The 13,172-nt window shown below is 35.7% G+C and overlaps 1 protein-coding gene across 45 annotated transcripts in view; it reads left to right on the plus strand.

Moving 5' to 3' along the window:
* The window catches only part of ZBTB20 (zinc finger and BTB domain containing 20), an 825,041-nt gene that overhangs the window by 101,629 nt on the left and 710,240 nt on the right, over positions 1-13,172 (plus strand). For 15 of the 45 annotated variants that reach the window (XR_014077378.1, XR_014077376.1, XM_081572030.1 and 12 more), the window contains one exon: positions 7,280-7,447. The exons of the other annotated variants lie outside the window; for them this stretch is intronic. The gene's annotated coding sequence lies outside the window, so the exon portion shown is untranslated. The remainder of the gene's footprint in view (positions 1-7,279; positions 7,448-13,172) is intronic. 45 annotated transcript variants of the gene reach the window in all.

A 13,172-nucleotide genomic window follows, 5' to 3' on the forward strand; every position in this document is an offset into this window, starting at 1 on the left:
TGGAACAACAGACTGGTTCCAAATAGGAAAAGGAGTACATCAAGGCTGTATATTGTCACCCTGCTTAGTTAACTTATATGCAGAGTACATCATGAGAAACGCTGGGCTGGAAGAAACACAAGCTGGAATCAAGATTGCCAGCAGAAATATCAATAACCTCAGATATGCAGATGACACCACCCTTATGGCAGAAAGTGAAGAACTAAAAAGCCTCTTGATGAAAGTGAGAGAGGAGAGTAAAAAAGCTGGCTTAAAGCTCAACATTCAGAAAACTAAGATCATGGCATCTGGTCCCATCACTTCATGGCAAATAGATGGGGAAACAGTGGAAACAGTGTCAAACTTTGTTTTTTTGTGCTCCAAAATCACTGCACATGATGATTGAAACCTTGAAATTAAAAGACGCTTACTCTTTGGAAGGAAAGTTATGACCAACCTAGATAGCATATTAAAAAGCAGAGACATTACTTTGCCAACAAATGTCCGTCTAGTCAAGGCTATGGTTTTTCCAGTGGATGTGAGAGTTGGAAGGTGAAGAAAGCTGAGCGCCGAAGAATTGATGCTTTTGAACTGTGGTGTTGGAGAAGACTCTTGAGAGTCCCTTGGACTGCAAGAAGATCCAACCAGTCCATCCTAAAGGAGATCAGTCCTGGTTGTTCATTGGAAGGACTCATGTTGCAGCTGAGACTCCAATACTTTGGCCACCTCATGCAAAGAGCTGACTCTTTGGAAAAGACCCTGATGCTGGGAAGGATTGGGTGCTGGAGGAGAAGGGGACGACAGAGGATGAGGTGGTTGGATGGCATCACCGAATCCATGGACATGGGTTTGTGTAGTCTCCGGGAGTTGGTGATGGACAGGGAGGCCTGGCATGCTGTGATTCATGGGGTTGCAAAGAGTCAGACACAACTTAGTGACTGAACTGAACTGAGAAAAGTGAATATGCAGTTGTGACGATTTCGTACAAGTACTTTAAACAATACAAGTAGAAAAGCCCAGTGATAAGTACCAATAGTTCCTTCTCCAACTAGTTCCTAATATTGTCTTTTCTCAAATTTTGTCAAATAATCAAAGGAAGCTATTGAAGCTTTTTGTCATTTATAACACTTACTGGTACAACTTGATGACTTTTGCTGCCAAGTGTGAAAAGATAAAAACTACAAAGGCTTAATTCAGAGTTGTACTCTTCAAAGGAAAACAAACAAATAACCCACAGGGTTGCTTTAAAACTGGTAAATCAACCTTGAAATTTGTGACAAATATGCTTAAAGCAAAAATAGAAGAAAATATTCATAAAATTACTTTATCAAATCACATTGTTTGATTTTGGATTATGCATGCTAACTCACTTCAGCCGTGTCCGACTCTTTGGGACCACATGGATTGTAGTCCACCAGGCTCCTCTATCCATGGGATTCTCCAGGCAAGAATACTGGAGTGGATTCTTGTGCTCTCTTCCAGAGGATCTTCCCGACCCAGGGCTCAAACCCATGGCTCCTGCATTGCCCACTGAGCCACCTGGGAAGCCCCATTTTGAAATATATCAACACATTAATACTATTTAGAAAAACAGATACCATCTAATATATGTGCTAGCAAATAATTAAATTTTAAGTTGGTGGATCTACATCAGCTCTTGGCATTTGTGCCAAGAATATCTAAGGGACACATACTTGCTTTTTCTTCTGTTATCACTAAAAACCCATACTCTGCAATAGAGATTTGTATTTGTTTTAATAATTATTTTCCAAGCTATGATATTGACTAGAAAATTGTCATTGTTACAGTATGGAGTACAGTCTTGCCCATAGCAAAGTGGGATTTTGTTGTATATTAAAATGGTTTCTCTTAAAAACCAATTCATAACCTACATTGGCAAATGTTAATGAGGCATGAAAGAAGTATTTCTTCATAATACTTACAATGTTAAAGACTATTTCAGTAATTGCAAATAGCATAGTCAAGTTGTACATGTTAGTTCCTAAGTAGCCTTAAGTTCTTAATTTAAAGTTAACATGAATTTTAGTTGAGATAATAAAACAGGATTTCTTCAAAATAGCAACTCTGGTACAAATGGCCCCATGATTACTTAGAGTGAGACCCTTACTCAACATTTGCTGTCTTCTTTTTCATTTTGAGGGCAAAGGATTGATGCTACCCTTTTAATATGCCATTGGATGAATTAATAATCCAAGTTGAAACCTTCAGCCTTTGAGGTTTGAATAATTATTGATGCAGCACCTGACACATCCTGAAGGTAGTTCTTAAAGAGAATCTCCATAACTTTGGGCTTAACAGTTATTATAAGTAGCCCAGAACTGCCTGACAGAGCCACTTCTAACTTGCTGCTAACCCCAAAGACCTATAATTTTAAATTATGATTCTCTGTTCAGTTTAAAAACATTAAAAATTTGTTTAGTTGATCCATGGCTCAAACAACTCCTCATTGAGCCAGATAAAGATATGTTGATGAAAGACTGAAAATGGTAGCATTATTTTGACTGAAATTGGTGGTCCACATTTATTGAGCCCTCATCAAGTGATCTAGCAGAAGTCAGTAGTCTTGAGAAACAGTCTTAGAATTTTACAATATGAGAAGAAAGAGTAAAGAAAAAGATTCATATCAGAATTTGAGTTTAAGGAGAAAATATGAAAGTGGTTGACCTGAACTTTTTTTCCTAATTTTCTGGAAGGGAGGGCTAAATCCTATACTCATATCCCCTTCCTCTCGTACTTAGTTTTTCTGTACCTGTTATAAGGCTTTTTGCTATTAGTGATATCCTAGAGAATATGAAACTCTCTGAGTTTGGCTGAATTGATCACATTTAGTTGCTTGCCAGTTTTTTTTCTTTTTATTTTAATTTAAGAAATCGGAAAGTCAGTACTGCAATTAAAATTGCAAATTTTAATTTTGCAAATGGAAAAATTTCTTCTGTATAAATGTAGTTTTAGAAAAGTGTATTTTCTCTATATTCTTTTTGATATTATTTATTGGATTATCATTGACATACAATATTATACTAGTTTCAGATGCACAGCATAGTGATTAAATATTTTTATACATTACAAAGCAATCACCACAATAAGTCTAGTTACCATCTGTCACTATACAGTTATAACAGTATTATTGACAGTATTTTCTATGCTGTACATTGCATCCCTGTGACTTATTTTATAGCTAGAAGTTTGTACCCTTTAATCCTCTTCATCTGTTTCACCCATCTCACCACCCCCTTCCTCTGGCAACCACCAGTTCTCTGTATCTGTGAACCTGTTTCTGTTTGAAACTATGTAGTGTTTGTCTTCATCTGACTTATTTCAGTCATCATGATATACTCAAGGTCCATCCATCTTTGTGTTTTTAATAGACAAAAATTTTATTTAATTCAAATGAAAATAGCTCTATTGTTTAATATATAAAAAAATTATAAAAATTGATATAAGAAAAATCATCTGGCTATTTTAGTATTATATATAATATGTCTCTCTATATATTTATATACATTTTATGTGTATATAGATAAGATCATATGCTACATTTTTTATAGTTGGTTAGAATTTGATATAGGAAAATTGAAGTTAAATATGATTAACTTCATGAATGGAATTGGTAAGTTCTTACAGGAAGTTGGATGTTGCATACTACAGAGCTTTTTGTAGTCAGTCTTGTGTGTGGCATAAGGATACTTCAGTGAGAGTAATATAAGAGGAAGCCCAAATATGATTTGCTGCTTTTTTCCCTATTTTACTGATGTAGCACATTGCTTGCTGAGGTTGACTTTGGAAGAGTATTCTTCCTTCTTATTCCAGACACACCATTTCCTTTCTATAGCTCTGTCCATGTAAAACAGCAAGAGGTCTAATTGCAACAACACCAACAAATGTTTTAGTGCATACCTTGTCACTGTTCTAAGCTCCTGACAAGCATTATTTCATTCAGTTGTCACAATATCCACACCGTGTAATCATTCTGCCCATTTTGGGATGAGGAAACTGAATCTTATAGGTTAAAAGCAGCCAATATTTTTCATAACTCTTTCTAAACTTTAACAACAAAAAACTATGCTATGTATGCTTTAAACTTTACAATGTCTATTGTGATTTAATCAGTTAACAGATTTATGTTTTATTTACTTATTTATTTAGTGTAATGATTTTTATTTTGACAATATTTGTACTGCCAAAACATTAGAAATAGCTTGACTATTTATCGAAAGAGTATGGGATGTATAAAAACTATATATCTATTACCTGAAATACTATGTAGTCATTAATATGTTGTTATATATATATAAATAAATGAAAGCACAGCAGTGTTAGTAAAATATATATTGTCATTTTTATAAAAAAGGAGGATCCTTATATATATATATATATATATATATGCTATTTTATAATGTAAAAAGATACATCAAACTGTATTGCATTTTAATGGGTGTTATTGCAAGGAGGTGAGAACACTCATTCTTTTGTTTTGGTACTTCAATACTGTTTGACTTGAAACAAAGAGCATGTTGTAATTTTGTAATATATTTTAAGTAATAAAATTAAAATGTAGAAATAAAAAATCATGAGAAGAAAAAACTCCCTGAATTTAGCAATAACTTTCAAAAAATTCCACTTAAAATGTATATAATTTTGAAACATTAGACTTATACTTCTCTCTTGCTTGTTTTCTCTTAACTCGGCACTTCTAGTTAAAGTGGTGAAATATAGTAAATGAGGAAAAAGTGTGTGATGTATCTTAGAAGAGCATTCACATTGTAGAATATACTAAATACTTAAGATTTGACCTTGACTGCTTCTGAATTCTAATTTTCAAGGACCAGTTTTGGTTTGAAGAACTGATCTCTCTCTTCCCTGCTAATACCCCCTAATCTGAGAGTTTCTCTGCTCTTCCACTCTTTCTGCCCCCTATGCCCCATACCTTTCTATTTCTCATACTATGCACGCTGACATCCCCAGATCTTCCTGTCGCTGACCTAATCCCTTCTTTCATTGATGTATGATTGATTTACAATGTTATATTGGTTCAGGTGTACAACTTTTAGTAATTGGGTATTTTTATATATTATTGACCAATCTAGTTACCATCTGTCACCATAGAAAGTCAATATTATTGACTATATTCCTGATGTTGTACATTAGATCCCTGTGACTAATTTATTTTATAACTAGAAATCTGTACCTCTTAATTTCCCTCACTTATTTCACTCACCCTCCCCCCAATCCCTCTGCATTCTAGTAACCACTGCCTTTTCTGTACATGTGAGTCTGTTTATGCTTTGTTATGTTTACTTATTGTTCTGTTTTTTAGATTCTACATATAAGTGCAATCATTTGGTATTTGTCTTTCTCTGTCTGATATTTCACTCAGCATAATACCCTCTGGGTCCATCCTTGTTTTTGCAAATGGAAAGATTTTATTCTTTTTTATGGCTAATAATATTCCTTTGGGGCTTCACTGGTGGCTCAGTGATAAAGAATCCACCTGCCAATGCAGGAGATGCAGGTTTGATCCCTGAGTTGTAAAGATCCCACGGAGAAGGAAATGGCAACACACTCCAGTATTCTTGCCTGGAAACTCCACAGACAGAGCAGCCTGGTGAGCTACAGTCCATGGGGTCACAAAGAGTTGGACGTGACTTACTGACTAAACAATAAAAATATTCATTTATTATATATCTTCCTTTATTATACACCTATAGAAATCCCCCACATCTTCTTTATCCATTCATCTATTGGTGAACATTTAGGTTGCTTCCATATCTCAGCTATTGTTAATAATGCTTCTCTGAACATAGGAGTACTTATATCTTTTCAAATTAGTGTTTTTGTTTTTTTCAGAAAAATACCCTGAAATGGAATTACTAGATCACATGGTATTTCTATTTTAAAATTTTCATGGAGCCCCCATATACTGTTTTCCATACTGTCTGTACCAGTTTCCATCCCTACCTGCAGTTCACAAAGACTTCCTTTCCTCCACATCCTTGCCAATATTTGTCATTTGTTGTCTTTTTGATAATATCCATTCTGACAGGTATGAGGTCATATCTTATTGTAGCTTTGGTTTGCATTTCCCTTATGACTAGTGATGTTGAGCATATTTTCACATGTCTTTTGGCATCCATATGTCATCTTTGGAAGACATTCAGGTTCTCTGCCCATTTTTCAATCATGTTTTAGTTGTTGTTGAGTTATTTGAATTCTTGGTATATTTTGGATGTTAACCTTTTATCAGATATATCATTTGCAAATATTCTCTCCCATTAAGTAAGCTTCCTATTTCCTTTAGTGTGCAAAAGCTTTTTGGTTTGATATAGTTCCACTTGTTTATTTTTACTTTGGTTTCCCTTTCCTGAAGAGACATTTCCAAAAAAAATATTGCTAAACTGATGTCAAGTGAATACTGCCTGTTTTCCTCTAGGAATTTTGTGATTGTAGGTCTTACCTTTAAGTCTTTGATCTGATTTGAATTTATTTTTATGTATGGTCTGAGAAAGTAGTCCAGTTTGTTTATTTTGCATGTACCTGTCCAGTTTTCCCACATTTTTTTGAAGAGATTGTTTTACCTCATTGTGTATTCTTCTCTCCTTTGTCATAGCTTAATTGACCATATAAACCTAGGTGCATTTATGGGTTCTCTATTCTGTTCCATAATCTGTTTTTGTGCTGGTACCATACTGTTTTGATTATTCAAGCTTTGTCATATCATCTTAAGTCAAGGAGTATGATTCATCCAACTCTGTTCTTCTTTCTCAAGATTGCTTTGGCTTTTTGGAGTCTTTTCTATTTCCATACAATTTTAACATTATTTATTCTGGTTCTGTGAAAAATAGCATTGGTATTTTGATGGGGATTACACTGAATCTGTAGGTTGCCTTGGTTTGTACGTTCATTTTAGTGATATTGATTCTTTCAATCCAAGAAGATGACATATCTTTCCATCTGTGTCATATTCAACTTCTTTCATCGGTGTCTTTTAGTTTCCTGAGTACTTCTCCTTTAGATAAGTTTATTCTAAGGTAGTTTATTCTTTTGGATGAGATGATATAATTTCTCTTTCTGATAGTTTGTTGTTAATGTATATAAATGTGACAGATTTCTACATGTTAGATTTACTAAATGCAGGTTCACTAAATTCACTGATAAGGTCTAGCATGACAATTTTTTGGTGGTGTCCTTAAGATGGTCTCTATATAGTGTCATGTCATCTGTGAACAGTGACAGTTTTACTTATTCCTTATTACAATTTGGATTTCTTTTACTTCTCTAGTTGCTGTGGTTTGGACTTCCAAAATTATGTTGAATAAATGGTGAGAGTTGGCATCCAAACATTTAGAGAAGTGTTAACACCTGTCCTCAAAATATTCCAAAAATGCAGATGAAAGAACACTTCTGAAATCATTCTATGAGACCTGCATCGACCTGATACCAAAACAAGGTAAAGATATCACACATAAAAAAAAGCAAATTACAGGACAGTATCACAGTTGAATATACATGTGAAAATCTTCAACAAAATATTAGCAAACCAAATAGCAATACATTAAAAGAATCATACATCACAAACAAGTGGGATTTATTCCAGGGATGCAAGAATTTTTCCGTATCTGCAAATGAATCAGTATGATATATTACATTAAGAAACTGAAGAATAAAAAACATATGACCATCTTAATAGATACAGAAAAAAACTTTTAACCAAATTCAGGATTCATTTATGATAAGAACTCTCTTGGAAGTGGGAATAGAGGCAACATACCTCAACATAATAAAGGTCATATATAACAAACCCATAGCTAACATACTCTACAGTGAAAAACTGTTCAGCCATTCTTTCTCCTGAGTTCATGAGCATCTTTATGTTCATTACCTTGAAATTTTATCAGGTTCATTGTTTATCTGTACTTAGTTCTTATGGAATTGTGTTCCTTCATTTGGAATATATTCTTCTATCTCATTTTGTGTAATTCTCTGTGTTAGTTCCAGGTATTAAGTAAGTTATATTTCTATGATGTTGTAGATGTGGCCTTGTGCTACAAGGGGCAGAGTAACACATTCCTTTCTGGTCACCAGAGCTATGTGCTCTAGGAATGCCCTCTGTGTGGCCTTCATCAGCCTTTTTTTTTTGTGGTGGGATCAACTACTGTGGAAATACTGATAGGCAGTGTGGTCCCCAATCCAGTTGCCTGCCAGGTATTGCCACCTGCTGTGGCTGCTAGCCCAGTGGTAGGTGAGGCTAGGCCCCAGTGTGCTGGCTGTGGGGTTTCACTGGGTCAGGACTAATGCTAGTCTGCTAGTGGGCATGGCCTGGGCCCAGCACATCTGGCTCTGGGGCTGGTGCCAGCCTACTGGTGGGTGGGTTCCAGGTTCCAGGGTGGCTGGCTACAGAGCCAGGGGGCCCAGGGTTGGTGGCAGTTTGCTGGTGGGCAGATAAGCCTTCTGCACTAATAAGCTAAAGGAAACACTCCAAAATGACACTTGCCAGCACCAGTATCTTCATGGTAGAAAGAGCTCCCCAAAATGGCTGTCAACAGTGTTTATGTCCTCACAGGGAGTCCCAGCTGCCTCCTCCTCTCTGGGATACTCTCCAATATCAGCAAGTTTTTCTGACCTAGGCTCCAATCATATTACTGCCTTTGTACTGGAACTGGTGTGTGAGATTTTGCATGCACCATTTAAGAGCAGAGTCTCTGTTTTATACAGCCCTCACTCTTTCCTGTACACAAGCTCTGCTGACAGTCAGACATTCTGGGGCGTCAGTGCAAAATCCCCAGACCAGAGAGCATAATGTGGATCTCAGAACCCTTGCTTCTTGGGGATTACCTTTGCAATTGTGATTATCCTCCTATTTGTGGGTCTCCTACCAGAGGATGTAGGTTTTGATTATTCTACCTCTCTGCCTAATCTACTCATCTTGTGGTTCCTTCTTTATATCTTTAGTTATCAAAAATCCTTTCTGCTCCTCTTCAAGTTTTTCTCATAGATAGTTGCTCTTTAAATAGTTTTATGTTGATGTGCCTGTGTGAGGAGGTTATCACAGTGTCTTTCTACAGTGTCATCGTGGCCACTCAGTATTCGTGTGTTTTTAAAATTTCAAGACATTTTCCACAGAATTGCCTAGTCGTTTGATTATATCATCTCCTTACCTTAATTAACTTTGTCCTAGTTTTACAACTGTTTTCAGTTGTGAAATATGACAAAGTGAACCAAGGACTGGACTTATAATCAGAAACTAGAGGTTTGCTTTTGGCACTATCATTTATTAACTGTAACATAAACTGAGCTTGTAATCTAATTTATGTGAGCCTCAGTTTCATTCCTGCTAAAACAAGAATAGTAATGTTTGTTGATATAGGCATGATGAGTATCAAGACAGAGATGAGAGATGTCAGATACAAAATGGCATTATAAATTTTAGGGGGTGTACACATTTATTTATTATTATTTCAAAATAAGTGACAACTTCTGCAAGAGAAATTAAAAAGCCCAATAAATTCAAGGTTGCAGTTTTAATTTGATCTAGATATTTTTATCCTCCTTAAGTTAAATACCTTTCCCCTTTATACGTCAACATGGTCTTTAACTCTTTGCAAAGGCTTCCAGGTGGATTAGTGGTAAAGAGTCCTCCTGCCAAATGCAGGAGACACAGAGAAGTGGATTTCATCCCTGGGTCGGGAAGATCCCCTGGAGAAGGAATTGAGGACCCACTCCAGTATTTTTGCCTGGAGTATCCCCTGGACAGAGGAGCCTGGTGGGCTATAGTCCATAGGGTCACAAAGAGTTGGACATGACTGAGTGTCTAAGCACATGCCCATGCATTTCCTTTCTAGTAATCTACTTTGTACCAATCAGTCCAAATAGAATTCACTCTTTTAATGGAACTTTTGAGTAAAGGAATTATTTAAGTCAAAAATAGAGGCTCAGAAATAATAACTGATATTATAAAGAATTGGGCACTCTATTCTGCCATCTGGTGCCTATTAACTTACCCTTGTTGATGCCAGTATTTGAAGGATTCAACTCCCCTTGAAGTATGTTTCAAACAAAAAAACTGATATTTGAAAGAAATGGATTTCTCACACTGTTGCTCATAAATTTTTTAAAATGCAAATCTGATCATGACACCCTTCTACCTGGAAGCATCATCTTTTTGTTCTCAAGGTAGACACAAGTCCTTATATCGTCCTCTGGTATTTAACCACAAAATACTTCATCTTATTTTCATTATCTCCTCACTTAGCCTCACCAAATTTTTTGCCATTTCTCCTGAGCACATGATGTACTTCCATGCCTCAGATCACATCATGCTTCTTCTGCCTAAAATGTCATTCTCTTCCCTTAACTTACTACCTAGTGAAATTCTGGTATTTAAAAAAATTCCAGCTCAAATATCAACTTCTCTGTGAAGTCTTGGTTGATATTCCTGGGAGCTGACCATCATTTCAGTAAGCTCTCAGAGCACATGCTTCTAGAATAAGACTCAATACTTTATAAAATAACAATTTTTGTGTGTGACTGTTATACTTACTCCAACAGATTGTAAGCAGAGGCCCTATCTATCTTTTTCTCTCTTTTTGTCTGCCACTTTACATTCTTTGGCACTACCAGGCTCTGAATAATTATTTGTTGAGTGAATGATTGAATGATTCAGTCCTGGAGTCATTTAGCACTTTGTCAGACCACACTACTTGAAGTAAAAAAATCAACAGTATTTGAAAGCAATCATCATTGTATTACAGGGAATATATTACCTGTAACAGGAAAAAAGAACAACTTTTTAATATTTTGCTAATAAAAATCAGACAATAGTAGATTTATAACTGCAGATTTCAGAAACCATCAGAAAAACATCCATGACTTAGTAGATAGAATATTGATTATTTCAGTTTTTAGTTTTGAGAAGAATCATTGAATCATATGGTAAAATTGCTCTTCTGGGTAATCTAGTCCAACTCCCAACTTTGTGAACAAACACCTCCAGTGTTCATATTCTCACTAATATTTCAGGCGGAATATATTGTGTGTGAGCAATTCTGTTATTAGGAAGTTCTTATTTACTTTGTGTTGAAATCTGTATCTAGTATTCTCTACCCATTATTTTAGTATATCCCTTGAGACCATGCAGAGTAAATCTAATATAAAGTTTTCAAATATTTGAAACCTTTCTTACTCTAATTATTCCCCTAATCCCATAAGTAGTAGCATCAATTCCCTTGATTCTTTCAACTGTTTCTTTTCTGTTATTATTCTAGTCTTGTACAATTTTTGTTCCCTTTCTTAGAATATTACAGTAGTTCTGGGTCATTCTTTATCACAATATTGATCATGTCATCTGATCATTACTGACAAGAGGGGGACTACTATCTCTCTCATTCTAGATGATGTTAATCTGTTAGAACAGTTTAAGATTTAATCTGATTTTTTAAAATGTCTATATCACACAGTTGACTCATATTGACCTTCTTGGGAATACGATCTCTTTCTATCTAAACATCCAGTAAGAGGTCACTGAGATATTATCTAATAATACTATTGGAGAAGAAGTAAAGTAATCTTCAGTAAAGAAAGAGAAAAAGTTGAATAAAAGGGTGAATATTGTGTGAATTAAATAAAAACACGTTGCACTGGCTAAAAACTTGAAAATATTATGATTAAATGCTAAACTTTTAGATTTTGCCATTTTCGTATTGCAGACATATTAAAGTATTTAGTAGTTTTTAGAACTACAGTGTAATTGAAATTTCAATCTTTTTAGCATTTCTTTTGAATATAACACAACGTTAATAATTTATAAAAGTATGTATTTTTTTTTAAAAGTTGTGATTTCTCTATGGTTGGAGGCATTCTTTATATTTAGAGATAAACTTGTTTCAGGAAAATGTACCTTCAATTTTATAATAAAAATTCCAGAAATATGACTTATATAGCAAAAAGAAAAATATCAAGAAAACTTTCTTGGAGTAAGTTTAGTCCTTTCAACAAGTAATGCATGTTATTTTCACTTCTCACTTTCTTGAATACTTAGGAATTTACTAGTTATATGCAGTGTATTTACTTATGTGATTAATTGTGCTTCCATCTGTTTGTAATTTTTAACTTTCTTTTTAGATTTTAAAGCCAGTAGGCTAAGTCAGTTTTCTTCTCATGTTGCATTTGCTCTTTTCATGTTTTATGGTATTATTATGCACACTAGAAGTAATCTTTGTCATCAAAGATTGTTAACTAGGTTTGTGAATACTTGCTTTGCTCTCTTCACAAATTCACTTTGGATTGATGTATATTGGTTCAGTTCAGTTCAGTCACTCAGTCGTGTCTGACTTTTTGTGACCCCATGGACTGCAGCACGCCAGGCCTCTCTGTCATCCATCACCAACTCCTGGAGTTTACTCAGACTCCTGTCCTTCCAGTCGGTGATGCCATTTAACCACCTCATCCTCTGTCATCCCCTTCTCCTCCCGCCTTCAATCTTTCCCATCATCAGTGTCTTTTCCAGTGAGTCAGGTCTTCGCATCAGGCAACCAGAGTATTGGAGTTTCAGCTTCAGCATCAGTCCTTCCAATGAATATTCAGGACTGATTTCCTTTAGGTTGGACTGGTTGGATCTCCTTGCAGTCCAAGGGACTCTCAAGAGTCTTCTCCAACACCACAGTTCAGAAGCATCAATTCTTCGGCACTCAGCTTTCTTTGTAGTCCAATTCTCACATCCATACATGACTACTGGAAAAACCATAGCCTTGACTAGACAGACCTTTGTTGGCAAAGTAATGTCTCTGCTTTTTAATATACGTCTATGTTGTTCATAGTTTTTCTTCCGAGGAGCAAGTGTCTTTTAATTCCATGGCTACAGTCACCATCTGCAGTGATTTTGATAGTTCAGTTGGTGAAGAATCCACCTACGGTGCAGGAGACCCTGGTTCAATTCCTGGGTTGGGAAGATCTGTTTGAGAAGGGAAGAAGCTACCCATTCCAGTAATCTGGCCTGGAGAATTAGTCCAAGGGGTCGCAAAGAGTCGGACAGGACTGAGCGACTTTCACTTTCAGCATCAGTCCTTCCGGTGAATATTCAGGACTGATTTCCTTTAGGATGGACTGGTTGGATCTCCTTGCAGTCCAAGGGACTCTCAAGAGTCTCCTCCAACACCACAGTTCAAAAGCATCATTCT

The sequence above is a fragment of the Giraffa tippelskirchi genome, chromosome 2, assembly GCF_054371585.1.
Source record: "Giraffa tippelskirchi isolate mGirTip1 chromosome 2, T2T-mGirTip1v1.2.pri, whole genome shotgun sequence".
Classification (NCBI taxonomy): domain Eukaryota; kingdom Metazoa; phylum Chordata; class Mammalia; order Artiodactyla; family Giraffidae; genus Giraffa; species Giraffa tippelskirchi.